The sequence below is a fragment of the Dreissena polymorpha genome, chromosome 1 (genome assembly GCF_020536995.1).
Source record: "Dreissena polymorpha isolate Duluth1 chromosome 1, UMN_Dpol_1.0, whole genome shotgun sequence".
NCBI lineage: Eukaryota > Metazoa > Mollusca > Bivalvia > Myida > Dreissenidae > Dreissena > Dreissena polymorpha.
Window position 1 is genome coordinate 27055397 of NC_068355.1, and position 18844 is coordinate 27074240.

An 18844-nucleotide genomic window follows, 5' to 3' on the forward strand; every position below is an offset into this window, starting at 1 on the left:
TCTCTGATTTTGTGTTCCGTAAAGCCCACTCGTTGTTTCATATATTATAAGCACGAGAAACCAAGTCAAACAGCAAAACTGCAAAGCGAAATTCCGATGCGCAATCATGAAATAATTATCGCAATTTGGCATCGTAATTCGGTGACATCGTTTCGTGTTTTTAGTGCATTCCTTTATCTGTTTTAAGGGTGACAATTCGGGATAAAAGCTCCGGTATCACCAATAATACGTATATTTGCCTTGCTATTATTTTCAACTAATCATGAAAGCAAAACAGATTTTATTAAACAAAACATGGTGACTAAGCTTCATACGAACACTTAGAAAAATACTTTTAGAGGTATTTTTTAGTGTGTCGCTATTGGAATTCTGAATAAATTCCTATCGAAGTATGCAGCGATATTTTGTCTTGTAATCATGCTTTTGCATATAATTGTTGAAGACTATTTCAAAGGGCGTAACCGGAAAAGATCACACATATATATTATTATTATGCAAGGTAATTTTCAGTTCATTTAATCTATTTTGGCTATGGTAATGGTTGTTTTTATCTATTAAACGCTTTTTTTGTCTCGCTATAAAAAAAACTTAAAATAGAAAATTACATAAGCTTCTCTGGGATCTTAAATTAATCCGACTCGTGTCCGAAATATTACGAATCGACGGATTGATTCAAATACACAAGAAACCATCTTTTTATTTTCTCCGCTTTCTAATCCTCGTCATTATAATCAGCAGCAATAGAAGTAGCGTTATGACCATAGCGTGTGTTATAATGATCACCATCATCATCATAGAAATAATTACAAATGTTTATCTTCATCATCAGTCGTCATCATCAGTCTTTCTCATTATTATAATCTTAATAACCGCCATTTTCATCTCTGGCATATAACAATTTCAACGACAAATACACTTGTTTGTGAAATCAAGCGCCAATCACTAGTTTACAAACACCTTGCTCTGAACGTTATTCTATTTAGTCTGTGTGCATTACATTTTGTTGGGTACCCCCATGTTGTGTTGCTGATGACATAAATGTGCAGACTTTGATGAAATAATGAGCATTTTAATTCACAAAGCATCATTTATTTTTTATTATGCAACGTCATGTGTTTCAATTGTATACAAGTGATAGGATGTTTCGGGGAGTTGTATGACATTTTAAATGAAAGAAATTATAGAAACATGCACGACGCCTTTTTTAATATAAATATACACACTCATCCTTAACTATAAATTTACTTCTGAACAGCTTATCGAATTGAATAATGTAATGCATCCATGCCAAAGATTAAAGATTATAAAGATACACATATACACGCAAGTTTAATGGTTAACAAAACGATTTATGGGTGTTCCATATAACGACCAAATATCAGTTGCTATGTATTTAATTGTCGTGGCCATACTTGAACATCGAGGTAACCATTGTTAAGGAACGATACTGAGAACGCTCCCTGCAAAAAAAATGCTAGTTTTCTAATACCACACGCTTTTCATGGTGGGAACTCCGTTCGGTAATGTCTTGACTTTGTTGTACGAGAAGAATTTCTTGTAGGAGGCCGCCATGTTGCGCCCGTACACGTGAATCAAGGTAAAGCAGGTGATAAACACGAGCATGTCACGAGTCTCCATCCTGTGCCACGTGACGCTGAGTTGACTGCAGAACAAAGGAACCCTGAAATACACGTTCAAAATACTGTATTTAATAGTTTGTATTTAATGGGGCAGGGTATAGCAACGGACATCGTATGTACAGTATACTATTTTAATTAAACGCAGCGTCGCTGCGATTACCTTTCCTTATTTCTTATAAAATGTGGGAAGTAGATGTACGAAAAAAAAGAAAAAAACACATAACTGCCTAACAGTTGTGTAATATATGAGGCTCAGCACGAATAAAATAAGGGCTTATTTTATTCATATATACATCGAAGCAGGCAGTAACCTTTTATTTTCTATAAATATTCACGCTGGATGCCAAATTTAGAAATAAACTGTCACAAGATTTTCCGTTTTAGGGGCGCACATCCAGCCGAACTTCCCTTAACAAAAAGTGTACATTTGTCATTCACATTTAAACGAAATGTAAATTGAAAAAAAAAAACGATTTTTAACATGTATTTCATTGCAGTAAAACAATAATTAATATGCACTCGTCGCATTGTAAAATCCTGGCATGCATTTACTGAACCTCCCTTAACAAAAAGTGTACATTTTTCATTCACATTAAAACAAAATTTAAATTGAAAAAAAAAGATTTTTAACATGTATTTCATTGCAGTAAAACAATAATTAATATGCACTCGTTGCATTTTAAAATCCTGGCATGCATTTACTGAATTATATTATAATGGATACGTTATATATAGCAATAAATGTGATATAAACGAAGGCCAACTTATTTTAAACTTACTTTCGCATCAGTTGCATCGAACGCTTAAGACTTATTTAGGCATTCTCGAGTCCGTTTCCGTGGAAAACTGTACAACAGTTTTCTTATCCCTTTTGGTTTATTCCACGAATAATAAATAAGCCACTGCGGTGGCGGCCCAGGCATGTAATCGTTTATATTATCCGGGTGGAAACTTTCCCCCCTCGAATCTGTCAAGAGAGCTATGTATGTTGACGCCGGCTTTCATGGCGCATCTGCCGACCTCTAAATCCTCAGAACTGCCCATTTCCTGACAAGCGCCGTTTTTGAAAGGTAAGACACGAGTAAATCAAGTCTCACCGATTCCTATTATACTCGAAACAGGTAAATCTAATAATTACCGGCCCCATTTTCCTGGAAACTAGGTTATAGAGTCTCTTTAGTTCCATCAGCTAAGACCAGAAATAATCAACTCAGACGCATAGCGCCCCATGTCCTCGTTCTAGTAAACATTGAACATCAATCGCACGTATAATAAATTTGTATTAAAATCTAACAATATAAAAAATAGTGCAACACGGGAGATAGGGTATTACTGTCATAAATCCTGACACTGACGTTTCGATTTACATTTGCACAACACACTTATGCTTTATGTTGTGTTCACATTTTCTGAACGAAAGTATTTTTATACTTGATTTGCACGTGTCTGCAATATGCAATGTGTCGTCTACAAGCTATACGCCTTATGCTGACGCTTGTGACGTAATGTGGCTACCAAACACGAAATCTAACATAGTTCGAACTCATCCACATCTATGTTTCAACTCGCGATGTCGACACTTTCCCAAGAAGTTAGATCACTGGTCTAATAAACATTTAAGGGTAGTTTACTTTAAATGTTGAATTATTTCGGATACAAATAAAAATTTAAGGGTTAAAATCTTAAAATGTTGTTTAACCTGATCTATTAGGAATTATGTTTTTACGCATATAATTGAATACAACACAACTTGATATATTGAGTGACAAGTTAAGTTGTTTATTTCTATAAGAGAACATGAAACATTGTATATTATTCCAATGGGACCACTTGATGTATTTATAATACGTGAAATCCTTAAAGTTCACTATAACCAACCTGTATCCAAGGTGTTTATTGAATTCTGACCTGGATCGATTACATTAACTGATATCTGACCTGTAATTTAGAATCCACAAGGCCAGGGCCGGGTTGCTCACAGCACCGTTAAGATAACATTAACGTTAAGCTTTACCTCCGTTAAGAACCCTAACGCAGCGTAATTTAATCAGCCTTTAACTTTATGCTGCTGAAACAGTTTTAATGCTGACGTTAATTAACGCATCGTTAAGACTTTTACGTCAGTGTTAAATCCCACAATCCATTCCAAATTTTCACTTCCGGTTCCTGTTATCCAAAATGGCCTCAAACATAGCAGACAATTCTTTTCCTGAAATAAAAAGAAAAAAACAACGCAATGTGAATTTTAGTACAATTGAAACTCTCAAATTGGAAGAACTTGTAAAAAAAGGAGTTTTTTTTGCAATGATTACTAATAAGTTTACAAATACTTTGAGTAACAAAACAAAAAAAGAAACATGGCTAAAGAAAGCAGAAGAGATTTCTCCACAAGGGGTTGCAATGAAAAGTGCTGATGAATGAAGCAACAAGTGGCAAAACGTAAGAAGGGAATGTAAGGCCTCTGTTACTATGGAAAAGCTTGAAAGGAAGAAAACGGGTGAAGGGACCGTACCAGAGGCAGCTATGGCCAACGAACAGCATGTCATAAGTTCTGAAGTTTATAAAGATTCAGCATCATTCAATTTAATAAAAAAGGAGGAACGGGCGGCGAAGAAGCCATGTTGAAACCTAGCGTTAAACTGTTTTATTGTGCTTTAAACCTAAATTAAAGTTAACGGTTGAAACTGCCGTTAAACTGGCCGTTAAAAGCCAGCGTTATTTTGAGCAACCCAATGTTTAAGCTTATACTGATTTTAACAGGCAAGTTTAATGATAAATTAAAGATACTAATTGACAAAAAAGTATGTATTTTTTCATTTTACGCCACGTTCAAAATGTTTACGTTAAATGAAACATCGATTACAGTCTCACAATTGATCAGAGTACATATAGAAAAACGAAAAACGATGGGATAAATAAAATACCAGGTCAATGTTCAATCCAGGTAAGTTTATTTTCTCGTCACTAAATCCTAAACTACTCGACAGGGCTCGTGTATATGTTTAACCGATACTTACTAAATAAACGTATCTGTACTCAGCAATAACCAGTATTGTCTTAAACCTTCTAAATTTTGCTGTGGTGAAGTGGATATGGCTGCCTAGCCACTGAGATGTGATGGGTTTGATCACCGCTTTCGCAGCTTACCTTACATCTCCCCCAAAGACACAAAGTACTGTTTTTTTTCCAATGAAATGTGCCATATAGCTCCCCGATAAGCCTTAGGCTTTTGATGCAATCGAGCTACAATAAGGTTAAAACAAAACAAGGGTTTATACTAACTTTCGTCGTGAGTGAGAGGTATGTCGTCCACAAGAGCATGTTTACATGTATTATGGATCCCGACATAATTCCAGTGGCCAATGGCGGTGTTGGAACTACAAGACATCATATAAGATCATTATTGTGTCCACGCCTGCAAACATGTATCAAATGCCACGAGCAGTCATTTGCGCAGTCTGTTCAGAAGCTACCATGTCCGCCATTAAGATCACACAGCCTCGCCCGATTTTATAGCGAACAAGGTGGTCCCGACTATACTGCGTGGCTGCACTCAGTATAATTTTGTATGCTGTTAAAAACGTTAGGTACCAAAACCTTAAGCAATGGTCATGTTTTTTTTTTAATTTTTGACACAAGTCCTGGACTTCTTCAAGTATTAAGTTTTGTTCAAGTCAAGCCTTACCAAATGAGTACATCAATAACCTTTTCAACTTGCAACCGTCATGACTGTTAATTTTTGTAATACATATTCTGTGGCTAAAATTTTGAAAGCTTCGTGATCTAAATTTATAAAAAAAAGTAACGTGTTTGTACGATTTATTCAATTGTATTTGTGTGACCAAACTTAAAGTATATTTCCGTCAATTCAAGCCTTATAAATTTAAGCTATGAACTGTTGGAAAAGTAACACAAGCCCCGGTTCTTTCCTCTGTTGGAGAACATGAAGTCAACTCCTATGACGACAATGAATATGAGTAGGAACGAGATGATCGCGTATTTCGAAAGGCTCTTGATAGCGATCTGTTATATTATACAATATGTTCAAAATATGTGCCTCATGAGTACAGTGCGATTAGTAAAGACGAATATCAAACTCGTGAAGGTTTTAAATCACAAAATATGAGTCACAGACTGGTACCTTCATTCATGAACGTAGATAAAGAATCAAGCACTTTTCAAACTAAAATATGAAGAAAGTTGTAAATCGATAAACTTCTTTTGAATCCACTTCCACTTTTACTTAAAACTTTAAATCTATGGTTCCGGATAAAGACCAAAAACTATGATTTCGAATACAAGTACAGATGAAAAAAACATCAAACACAAATAGTTAGTTATCTCTAGTAATTTCGCAGTGTAACGACCCAGCTATCTGATCTTACAATATTCCATACTTACGTGAGTTGGAGATATCTGTCACAGAGGTCAAATCTAACGGCAGAGGGATTATTATCATAATAATAAACGGTAAAATAATAATTCTTCTTAGTATTATTATTGATATTGTTGTTATTATTATAATTAGCATTATCATTATTATTATCATTTATTTATTTATAACTAAATTTGAGTCCACAGAACGCAGGCATGTCCTGCTGACACATTTAATAACACAGATACATGTGTCATTTGTTACATTTCCAGCCCTGATAGCGATACGTCACTACATCCGGAACATAAGCGGAACTCCCGTCCTATCCCGCCAATCGGCATAAATCTACGCTGATTATTTCTGATAAGGAACTTTTAAACGGGCATGTCGACTGGAGATCGAAATGCGCTAAATATTAGCGTATTTTTGTGCAACTGAGTTTGCCGGAAATTGTTCGTTTCATGAACATGAGTTTAAAATATGTCAGTCCCAAGCAAACTTATGCCGTCAAAGGAAGAAGTCAGACAGACGAACACAGCGACTACTATATTTCCCTCCCATTTTTCGGGCAATATAAAAACACAACAGCATTCGCAGCACTTTCTCCAATGTCTTGGTCTACAGCAAATATTAAATATAAAATTAAAGTCATATACTCTCGATAATTCTAATCAGCTCCATATTCAATTTTATCAATTTCGCTCCTCGTTTATTTGGACAATAAGCGTCCGAGTGAAGGAGATCTGACGTTCTTTCGGGGTCGTCCAGATGTTTGGTGCTACGTTATGTGGTTACGTTTGCGTTTTTTCTAGGTACTGACGGCACGTGACCGAGTAACAGCAGTATATTTTCAACGGTATCACAGAGTTGGGTTTCGAACTTATGCATTCGTCTGAAAAAAGTGTGTGTGGTTTGAGGAGTTAAACTATTTTATCTACAGTAAACCCGTAATAAGATTTAAAGTCTAATTGATCAACAGTAAAAAATGTTTCCGTTGTTGTATTTTTGTTTTTGTTTGCTTTATTGAAGAACAAATATGTATTTTATTGTCGTTTGGTAGCAGTATAAACGCAAATGTTCTGATGAATATTGTTAATATACCCTTATTTATACATAATAAAATGCGACCTATATATATTAAGTATATGTTGTCTCTAACAAATTGTATTAATGACATATGTGAAAAAGAGGATTTAATGTATGACAGTACTTGTGTTCACGTTGAAATCTTCATATACATCGGAGTTTCCGTGTAGACTCATTTATACATGTCGGAATGTAATGTCTTAGGTTTTTAAAAATTACTGTTTTGTGGACAAGTGAACTGATTGATTTCTGATTTGATAAAAAGAAAGAAGGATTTGCGTCGGTCATTTACAGATGTGTTTGTGTTTAATTCGTGGATCGGTCGAAAAACGAAATCATCGAACATTAACGTCCCACTAATTATAATGATTTTTCAGTATGCTTTTTCGCTGACATTTATGACCGCATCCTGTTTTGATACGCAGAAAAATCATATCGTGTCACGTCATCCGGATCTATTAGATTCGCTCTAATATACCATTATTCACTGAACAAACCGATCTGTAAAAAAATTAAACATACCAAAATTGGCGCGTTTTAACGAAATAATTTACAAACAGTTAACTTACATTGATAGAACATTCAGCTTCCGGTAAATGTCATCCCAATATTCTGACGTCATTTCCGGTTACGATGCAATCACACATCCGGTTTCGTCGGACACCGATATGACTGCGGAGGAAAAGATATAACATGTCAAAACGCTGACTGCAGTATATCACATGTATACATTCACTCATTTAATTGATCCTCGCATTGGGGAAATAGGGCTTAAAAACATGTGCGTACATTGGCATCCCAAATTAGCCTGTGCAGTTCGCACAGGCTAATCGGGAATACAACCTCCCGCTTGTATTGAATTTTTCAAATAAAAGAAAGGCTCTTCTAAACGAAAATCTAGTTTAGTCGGAAGGTGTCGTCCTTGATTAGCATGCGAAGACTGCATACTGTATGGGAGTACACTTTACAGATATACATTATAAGCATTTAGCCCATTTTTATCAGAACGATACTCATTTAAATTATAACGAAACCAGAAGATATCCTTGCAAGAGAAAGAGAAAAAGGGTAACAATGAGCATCATGCCCATAATTGATTGTTGACCTCTTAAGTGTTAACAAGACTTGCGCGCTACGTTGTCAACATCTGTGATACATCTATACCGAAAATTAACCTTTGACATATGTGTGTGACATTGACCATGTCGTTAGGGAGACGTGTGTTACGAGAGACATGGTTTGCCCCATGTTAAACATTGCTGGTAAGTTATTTTGACGAAGTTACGCTGAATAAACCGCTCTCAGTACCGATAATCTCTAACCAACACATGCAAACACACAAAGCTCGCATTGTGCTAGATTAATCGAGCTTTCAACAAGCGTGTTCGATATATATTTGGTATTTCAACTTCATTAATTTCAATGAAAAGGAAACAGCTGGAAAGAATCAATCAAGTCATTACTGCATTTATCTCCCTTATATACGATCGAAGACAAATACGGACATTTTCAGTCTTACCAGACGTGAAAGGTTTTCAAGTTATTACTTTGTTCTTAGTTTATGAAAATTAAGCTTGTTGTACACCTGTCATTCATACTTTTAATTTGTAATATGCATTAAAAAAACAGCATAACAAATGCAACAAAACAATTGATGGTAAAAAGAACCAATACGATTGGTATGGTGATTTCTCATACCGCCCCGCTTGAAAATAAGTATCATTTGTAGTGTAAAAAAGTAGATTCTTGATACATAAATATATCATGAATACAATCGACGAATTAAGAAACTTATTTGACAGTGACTGTGTATCTCGTTTTTTAAGATTTCATAGGTATCAACAATAAGTTTTTAATAGATTGACACATCCCTGTCCGACCAGATTAGGTATCAACAGTAAGTTTCTAATAGATTGACACATTCCTGTCTGACCAGATTAATTGAGTGTTTTTTACCAAGCTAATAACATTACTATTCAAAATCAACGGAAATTTCGTACAATTGTTCGTAAAATAAACTTAACTAATTAAAACTCAGTGTTCCTTATGGCAATTGGCGAAATTTCTACGTCAGATGTGGTCTGGTAAAATAGATGTTTGTAGATACAAAATGCTCGTTTTTATTATTGTTTTGCATATCTATTCATACGACACATGAACACTAAAATGGTGTTCGTGTGTCGTATTAATATATATATTCGCGGGAATTAATTGTGGGCACAAATAAATGAAAACGAGCATTTTGTATCTACAAAAATCTATGTAATCATACCACATCTAGCGTTGAAATTTTGGCTATTGCTATAAGGAACACTGATTGTTAAGGTGTTAACTTTATTTTACGAAATACTCAACGAAAGTTTCGTTGATTTTGAGCGTTATAGAGACTTTAAAATCGTAATTCGTGTCAAACACCTGAAAAGCTTAGTCTTAGAAGTGACAAATACGTTTAATCCACGTGTCATACGTTAATATGTGGAAGTTTTAATAATTATGTTTCAGAAACGGCCTGCCGAACATACGCAAAACACAGACAACCCGATAGGCAGACATCAATGGTGAATCCTGTATACACTGTGGGTGTTAAGTAGGATATACTGGTTGGATTTGACTTTTCGAAAATATATTTTAATGCCTAAAAAGTCAAATAGGATGAAATCGATAGGGACAATCAGGGCCGGTAATAAAATAAACTGCAACTATTTTTTTCAAAATATTGCTTATGTATTTAACACATTTGCATTTCACGGAACAGTATTGATTTTTTTTGCGCATGCGCGGATGTGATTTCTGGTAGATCCGGAGTCTCAAACTATCGGCAGCAGTATACGACGATAACGAGACTTAAAAAAAAAATAAAAGTTAATACCGTCAATAGAAGCGTATATTTAAAAAAAAACATTAAAATTGTAACAACGGATAGATTAAAGTGAAATACTGCTGCATTAAGTTGATGGACGGCCAAATTATTATTGCTGCAGCATTTACGGGAAACTGTGGATGCACGTGTCGACTGTTGGAGCACGTGGCAATTTTAACAAACAGAACACTGCCTTTCTTAATTACAAACAGGACAGAATGATTTTAAACAAATAGACATTTCAATAGCTCACGGAGAATGCATTTGCGTTAGGTGTCGTCTCATATTAGCCTGTGCGGTCCGCTGATATGATTTTTTGCTCAAACGTATTTTTCCGTAGCGAAAATCCAGTTGAGTAGAAATGTGGCGTCCCTAAAATCTGTGTTGACAGGACAGGCTAATACGAGGTGACACAAAAAGCATTTAACCCATTTTTTTCGACAGCGAGGCTGGTAACATTTTGTGATCTTTTAAAAGGGAACTTTCCGAACCTTGGTTGCTTCTATCCACGAACTCTACGTCGATATCACTAGACGCTTGTTCCGGTAAAATGTCGATCGCCCGAGACGCTTGGTCGTCATCTGGGTCAGACGACGGAGGCGCCGTCTTATGGCGAGCTTTTCTATGGAAGCCGGAACTACCGGTCGTGAGGTCTGAATAGTTTGACAAATAATATGCACGGTTTTGTTTCCGGTAGTGGTAGAAACAATTAGATAAGAATTGGTTGTTTGCCTAATAAGACCTTTGTCATATATTACTTTTATTTATGTACAACATTTTTTTTTGGTTTTGTGTGTGTCACAAACAATAAATTGAGACATTTATATAAATAGGCGACTATAAAAAAGAACAAAAGTGTGACAAATAAATATAGACCAACTCCCAGCAAACAATCTATATGGGACCCATATGGGTCCCATGTGGGCACCTATATGGGCCCCATGTGGGCTGCCAACATGGGACCCAGATGGGAAGTGCAACCGGGCTCCACATGGGTCCCATCTGGGCTGCCCCATGAAAGTATATGGGGCAGCCCAGATAGGACCCATGTGGAGCCCGGTTGCAATACCCATCTGGGTCCCATGTTGGCAGCCCACATTGGGCCCATATAGGTGCCCACATGGGACCCATATAGGTCCAACATGGGCATCCCTTTTACTCAATATGGGCTACATACAGGCAGCCCTTTTACTCAATATGGGCTACATACGGGTAGCCCTTTTACTCAATATGGGCTACATACAGGCAGCATTTTACTTAATATGGGCTACAAACTGGTGGCATTGTATTCAATATGGGTACACAGAGCCTGTAAAATTTTGGACAACGCATTAATGGAAATTCAGGTTATGTTAGAAATAATATGTAGGCTGCAAACATGAAATACTGTGTTAAATTGAACATCAGACAAAAGATTCTTGTACATGTACTTCCAATTTCATTTTTTAAATGTTTTATCTATTTCTTCTTGCTGGAACAGAGCGATATCAAAGGGTTCAAGAGCTAAATAGCATTATCCTGCAAGAAATACAAGGTTTTTGTTAAAAGACTTAAAAATTTATTAAAGTACTCCCAACTTTTATTTACATAAAGTATTACACACATATACATGGATACATACATAAATAGCAGGAGGATCCCACGTTAACTATTCTACCAGAGAATTCTAAAATAATATGGTGATTCCTAACTTTTTGAATGTAACATCAGCAAAAATATTTTACATGAAGTTGCTAACGAAAACATGTTTCTATCTAATGTTCTATCCGCATGGAGTAATGTTACTCATAATCTATAAACCCAAACCTACAGTTGAACTATTTTATGGAACAATAAAGACATAACTTCAAACAATACGACGTTTTTCTATAACATTATATATGTTGACCAGTTATACAACTATAGAATTAAGGACTCCTATTATTTTGATATAAAATATATATTACATATACAGAATACCTTCAAGTATTTTCCTGATGTACTACACATTACTCAAAAGCATACCCATGCATATTAAATCTTTAACCAATACAAATAACACACCATGTACTCAAAGAACATTTGTAGAAAACATACTTGCAAGACTAAACAAAATATTTTATAAACTAGAAATTAACAAGGGACAAAATTGTCACAAAACCAGGTTTTCATTGTGAAAAAAAAATCTGAAAATTAACCCCCTTTGTAAGTTTGTTTTTAAAAAAAATCTATTTTTAGTCGTGGCGACCTTGACATTGGAGATATTGACGTGATTCTTTCGTGCGACACACCGTCCCATGATGGTGAACAAATGTGCCAAATGATTTTAAAATCTCACAATGAATGACATAGTTATGGCCAGGACAAGCTCATTTGTGGCCATTTTTGACCTTTGAACTCAAAGTGTGACCTTGACCTTGGAGATATCGACATAATTATTTCGCGCGACACACCGTCCAATGATGGTGAACAAATGTGCCAAATGATTTTAAAATCTGACAATGAACGACATAGTTATGGCCCGGACAAGCTTGTTCCGCCAGCCCGCCAGCCAGCCAGCCCGCCAGCCAGCCAGCCAGCCAGCCCGCCCGCATTCGCCAATCTAATAACCAGTTGTTTCCTTCGGAAAACCTGGTTAATAAAAACCCTGCAGAAAAATCCAAAAACTCAAATAAATGGCAAATCCTATTTCGAGAACAAGTCCATATTATTATCTTTGATATCTTCATACATTCTAGTGTTTTTCGTAATTGCACAATATATATATATATATATATATATATATATATGTCTTTTAAAACCTTCAAAAACTGAAATGCTGTTTCTTCTTTTGCAAAGGAATATATACCATTTCATTTCCAGATAAAAAAGAATGTATGCTTTCTTAGAAAATGATCCTTAAAGGAATGGTTTAGGATCAATGGAGAAAGAACTGTCAATTACATTTACAACATTGCTTAATATATTTGATAAAAAAGCTTGAACTATGCAGCAGTCCTAGAAAAGATGGATCGTAGCTTCATCACCAAGATGCTCTTCAAACTCATCTATTTGCTCAAATGTTCTAATTGGAAGACTGATGGCAGTTGCATTGGCTTGTCATCAGTAGCTGACCTAGCCAAGAGCCGATGCAGCATCCGCTTCATTTCCCTGTTCTCGTCTCTCATTGTTTCCAACACCGTTAAAATCTGTGTAAATGCATCTGAAGACAGAGTAAAAAAAACTGTACCTAAAATTATGTTGACAATAATATATATCACAGCTGGGTCTTATATAATTATATCGGATGTGTGCCGATATAACAGCAGCGGGCCCGATTTGTCCCAACAGCTGTTGTACAGCTAGGGCTGATTATAGCAACTTGCACCTATATGCCCGTCAACATCAATTTGTTTCTTTTATTAGTAGAAGTATGTATTATTATAGATCACTAAATGACTGTGTATTTTATATTTTTTCAGTTGGATTATCTGTTTACATCAATTATTTATGTAATTAACTATCATTTTATAAGCAGTAGTTCCAAAACTGAAATTATTTTAAGTTAAAGTTTCAAGCACAAAAATTAGTTACTTTGTCCTATGAACTGGGAAGGCTCTTCAGCTGGACTTAATGGGAGTGACCGGCCTCTGTCATGCACTGCTGGACATTCCTTGTAAAGACGATGTTGGCAAACCAGGTGGTGGTGAATATTTTATTTTCTGAAATAAATTTGTACAATAAACATTACGAATTTAATTATTTCTTAATACACAGACTTTTTTAATATTCTGCAAATATGTGTTTCAATAATCATTAAAATTTGTCAACAGGCAGACAACCTTGGCTTGCGTGCAAGTAATCAAAGACCTATAAAAAAACATTATATTATACGTTTAAATTAATATTATCAATGTATAGTATAAGATAAGTAAGATTTATTAGCATTAGCATGATTACTAATTTAGTGTTCCATTTTTTCAGGCATGCGCCTGTCTGCTATAAATAGTTTGTAGTGAATTTTAGGCAGAATCAAGTTGAATTAAGCAGTTTAACTAAAAGATTGATCTATGGCGACAAACGAACGTTACGACTTACGTCGCGAAAATACATGACAAAGGCAAAGCGATGAAGGATTCTAATAATTTGCACTTTAAATTATTAAACGCACAGGCATTCATTGAAGTATCAGATAAATAAATAATGCGTGATCAGCAATATATATCTGATTTCAAAAGAAATATATAATTACGTGTATAATATCACAATTTAACAAATTACCGTTTTGAGTGTTTTGTTTTGGATGTTTTCGCGAGGCGGAATTAACATCTGCGCATGCGCATATTATTTAAATACTTTATTTTTCTGCGCGATTATTTAAATTAAAATTATCTCTTGAAAATGACTTCATATTAATCATAGTATATACATTATTTGAAACAAAGCCATATCAAAAACAGAATTTTCAAAAAAATGTGCGCCCGATAGCTGATTTTGTCCTTTGTTGGGCGGCCCAAATGGGACCCGTATGGGACCCATATGGGCTGCATATTATTTGCTTATGCATTGATTTTCTATTTTTGGGTAAAATATTAGCAGTTGAGATCAAGTTTGTCATAAGTACGTTTTAAAAAATTAGTTTTTAATCAAATAAATAAAAGTTTATATCTTTTGCCTGATAGCGCAATAATATGGGACCTATATGGGACCCTTAAGGGCATTCCCATATGGGCTAACCCATATAGGTCCCAAATGACTCCCATTTGGGCTTACCCATATGGGTTTGCCCAGAAACAGCCCGGTAGCTGATTTTGTCCTTTGTTGGGCGGCCCAAATGGGACCCATATGGGACCTATATGGACTGCATATTATTTGCTTATCCATTGATTTTCTATTTTTGGGTAAAATATTAGCAGTTAAGATCAAGTTAGTCCAGCATACGTTTTAAGAAATGAGTTTTTAATCAAATAAATACAAGTTTACATCTTTTTCGTGATAGCGCAATAATATGGGACCTATATGGGACCCTTATCGCCATTGCCACATGGGCAAGCCCATATAGCTCCCAAATGACTCCCATATGGGACCCGTATGGGACCCATATGGGCCGCATATTATTTGCTTATGCATTGATTTTCTATTTTTGGGTAGAATATTAGCAGTTTAGATCAAGTTAGTCCTACATACGTTTTAAGAAATGAGTTTTTAATCAAATAAATACAAGTTTACATATTTTTTCCCGATAGGGCAATAATATGGGACCTATATGGGACCCTTGTGGGCATTCCCATATGGGCTAGCCCATATTGGTCCCAAATGACTCCCATATGGGCTTACCCATATGGGTTTGCCCAGAAACAGCCCATATGGGACCCATATGTGCATGTTTGCTGGGCTGGCACTTAGGAAAACAGTTAATACATCGTGGGGTCATTTATCTTGTGGAAAGTGATTTACTGCCATACAAATATACCAGCACAAAAGACACAAAATCACAAACAACAAATAATGGCATTTTTAAGTATGCAAAAATATTTAACCCACTCACCGGCGTCATAGACATGGCGTCTGCCTTTTGATTGCATGTGCAGTCTATTCTGACGGATAAATTTGAGTGTTTCGTCGTCCATCTTCGTCTGCCGTTGGGTTTCCGTCAACACACCCTGTATGTCCAAAATAGTATTTTCTTTACAAAAGAACAACAAGTACTATTTTCTGTATCCTGTTCTGGATCATATCGGAGTTCTACTGAAATCAGATCACAGTTCTCAAGAACTGATCATATACATGTGTAGTTATTTTATTAACTGATCATGACATATTTTATATGAACTTCCGGGTATTCTAACATATAAATTATGTATCAGATTTGGGCAGTTATACTCAAAGTTTGAAAGTGTTTTTATTTGTTCATTACATATTTAAGCATTTAATACCTACTTTTTTAATTAAGTAATGTTTCGCACTTCATTTGTGAAATGATCTGCCAAAAACTGCTATAGTCTGGTTAAAGTGAACGGTGTTGGTCTTTGACTTATTTCTAGTTAACATAGAGATTATATAGTTTTTGGCACCAATGATTTTCACTATTTAAAGGGATCTTTTCACGCTTTGGTAAATTGACAAAATTGAAAAAAGTTGTTTCAGATTCGCAAATTTTCGTTTTCGTTATGATATTTGTGAGGAAACAGTAATACTGAACATTTACCATGGTCTAATATAGCCATTATATGCATCTTTTGACGATTTTAAAACCTAAAAATTATAAAGCGTTGCAACGCGAAACGATTGAATAATTTGGAGAGTTCTGTTTTTGTCGTTAAATTTCGTGAAACTACGAAGATTGCTTATATAATGTATAAAATACTTAAGTATGTGTATTCGGCGGAATAGCTCAGTAGGTTAAAGCGTTTTTACATCAGGACTCTGGCAGGACTCCAGGGGTCACTCGTTCGAAACCTGGTCCGGGCAATGTTCTTTTCCTTTTTTTAATTTTATTCTTGATTTTTTACTGGAGCTTTTACGATCCGATGTTTACATTTAACGATATAAAGCATTTAATGAATAAGTTAAAAAATGCCAAAATCTGTGAAAAGGCCCCTTTAAGCCATAAGAAAACGGACACAGTATAAATTAGATGCAAGTGTGTAGCTTAATGTGTGCTTTGACTATGTAACAAGGCAACACCACACTCACCCGTTTCAGGTTGAATGTATCCTGTATCTTTCCCATAAATGCCTGTGCAAACTTAGGGTACGTATAAAGCGTCTCTTTCAGTACAGACAGCTCGATCTTGTTGATATCGCAGTAGGTCAGGGCGCGAACAAAGTAGGAGACTTCCCTCTGATGGTCAGGTCTTGAACGTCCCCACCGAAAAAGGCGTCCTTACCTAAAGTGAGAAATAATCACCATCATCATTATCATCATCATCATAATCATCATCATTATCATCATCATCATCATCATCATCATCATCATCATCATCATCATCATCATCATCATCATCATCATCATCATCACCATCATCATCATCACCACCATCATCATCATCACCATCATCGTCATCATCATCATCATCATCATCATCATCATCATCATCATCATCATCATCATCATCATCATCACCATCATCATCATCACCACCATCATCATCATCACCATCATCACGCAAGGATACAAATTGTGATAACAAAGCTTTGAGAGGAGTGGGTAACACATTAAGTGAGTTTCAATACATGTCCGGAAACAATTAGGAGGAATAAATCAATAGAGGAAATTTTAAAGCGTAAAAGGGGGTAACCGCTGCGGAGAGTTTGTAACCAATATGGTATGTAACCGCAAACCCTTGGGAATGTAAAGTTGACTAGATTCTTGGAATAAGAACGCCATGTATACCTGCCGAGACTCTCTGGAAGGCGGGGCAGTTGTTAAGCAGATTTCCATTGAGCTGAAGGCAGATATCCACCTGCAGACTCCGGAAAACTCTTTGAAACCTGCATGAACAGAACCATATGTTTGCCTGTTTGTTATTCGAAAATTAATATTTTATAAAAAAACATATGTTCAGAATTTTAACTTGCCTACTGTAAGTAAAGATACATTTTACAATAAATTATAGACATAACGTTGCTTATCAACCAATAAAGATTTAAGTAAATAGGATTTAACAATTTTCAAGTGCAATTTTAAAATTCTCATTTATTTTTCTGATCCTCAAAAATATTTAACAATTTTAGAGATAAATGCGCGGAAACGAACCACTAAGAACTAAAGAATACATATGAGGCAAATTTAGAGGGGTTATTACCACGTCCGGCTATTAGGGTTTGACATCCTATATGAGGACATTTAAAGGAACATCACCACCGCTTACTCGAAGTTTTAAATTAACATTATGGGGTGGGCGGTTTTAAAATACGCACGTTAAGACATCTTTTTCGGAGTGGTCGGAGGTAAATTGTAAATACTCCGCCCTCTAATCCCCACACAACTAAACGACCTCTCTGCACTTATACATCATTTCTTTTTAGAAATAGTAAGCTCCCAATACTGTGTTCATGTCGATTTCATTGGTATACGCCGACGTATGCTTGAAGCTCTCTTGTAGACGCGAAGCGAGGTTTTTGGGCAGATGGTGAAAGTTGATAAACTCTTTGATGCTCTGGGTTTTATCATGGTATTCGTCCGATCCCAGATACACTCTCATCACAATCGAGCTACCGTTGCCAAAGATAGCGGCGCTTAGAAGAGCTGTTATGAGAGGCGAAAATAGTGTTTATAAAATATATCGTTTCCAAATATAGTATTTCAAAGATTTTTTTTTGAAAATAGTGTTCCGAGAAATAGTGTTTCTAAGGAGCTAAGCCACGTAATATTTTTGCAGGTTCTGATTCAGATAGGCAAAATATAAAAATAAGATTAACACGTGCCTAACAAAAGAACTTTTATTTTGTTGAATCAAAATACATTACAAAAGCACTAAAACTGAAAATTATGTAGTCATTAAGTAAATTTGGCCGCCGCGGAACGCACGCTTAAAATTTTAGCATTCTGTTGATTTTGAACAAATGGTAAAATTGAAGACAATTATGACACAATATGTGTATAATTTAAAACTTGATAATTACACAATACTATTGTTGATGGCATGTAACAAATATGTGATTCAACGAGTTTGTTTCCTAAAATATACGTTAACAGGTTTGAATTAAAGCAAAATACAAAGATGACGTCACATTAGTTAATGTAATGTTCTACTGCATCATATAATAATAAAATGATCTCTAAATGTATGAACCATTCTATGACGAAAAATGATATTTTTCTCAGATTAAATATATAATGCGAATAAAATTGCTCAACATTAAAAATGAGGTAGGCTCTGCGAAAACGGGGGTTAGTGAATTCGCGCTTTCCTACTTATCT

The 18844-nt window shown here is 35.4% G+C and overlaps 2 long non-coding RNA genes across 3 annotated transcripts; both read right to left on the reverse strand.

Moving 5' to 3' along the window:
• Window positions 1-1147: 1147 nt before the first annotated feature.
• On the reverse strand, window positions 1148-6295 carry LOC127864989 (uncharacterized). Of its 2 annotated transcripts, XR_008042430.1 has the most exons (5): window positions 6042-6295; window positions 4923-5017; window positions 3519-3849; window positions 2420-3245; window positions 1148-1681 (listed from the first exon to the last, which is right to left on the reverse strand). It is a non-coding gene; the product is annotated as an uncharacterized LOC127864989 (long non-coding RNA). The 2 variants fall into 2 exon arrangements; XR_008042429.1 differs by having other exon boundaries at window positions 2420-3849.
• Window positions 6296-11075: 4780 nt separating this feature from the next.
• Window positions 11076-14460, reverse strand: LOC127864987 (uncharacterized). The gene is made up of 3 exons (XR_008042427.1): window positions 14201-14460; window positions 13514-13641; window positions 11076-13142 (listed from the first exon to the last, which is right to left on the reverse strand). It is a non-coding gene; the product is annotated as an uncharacterized LOC127864987 (long non-coding RNA).
• Between the last annotated feature and the right edge of the window lie 4384 nt (window positions 14461-18844).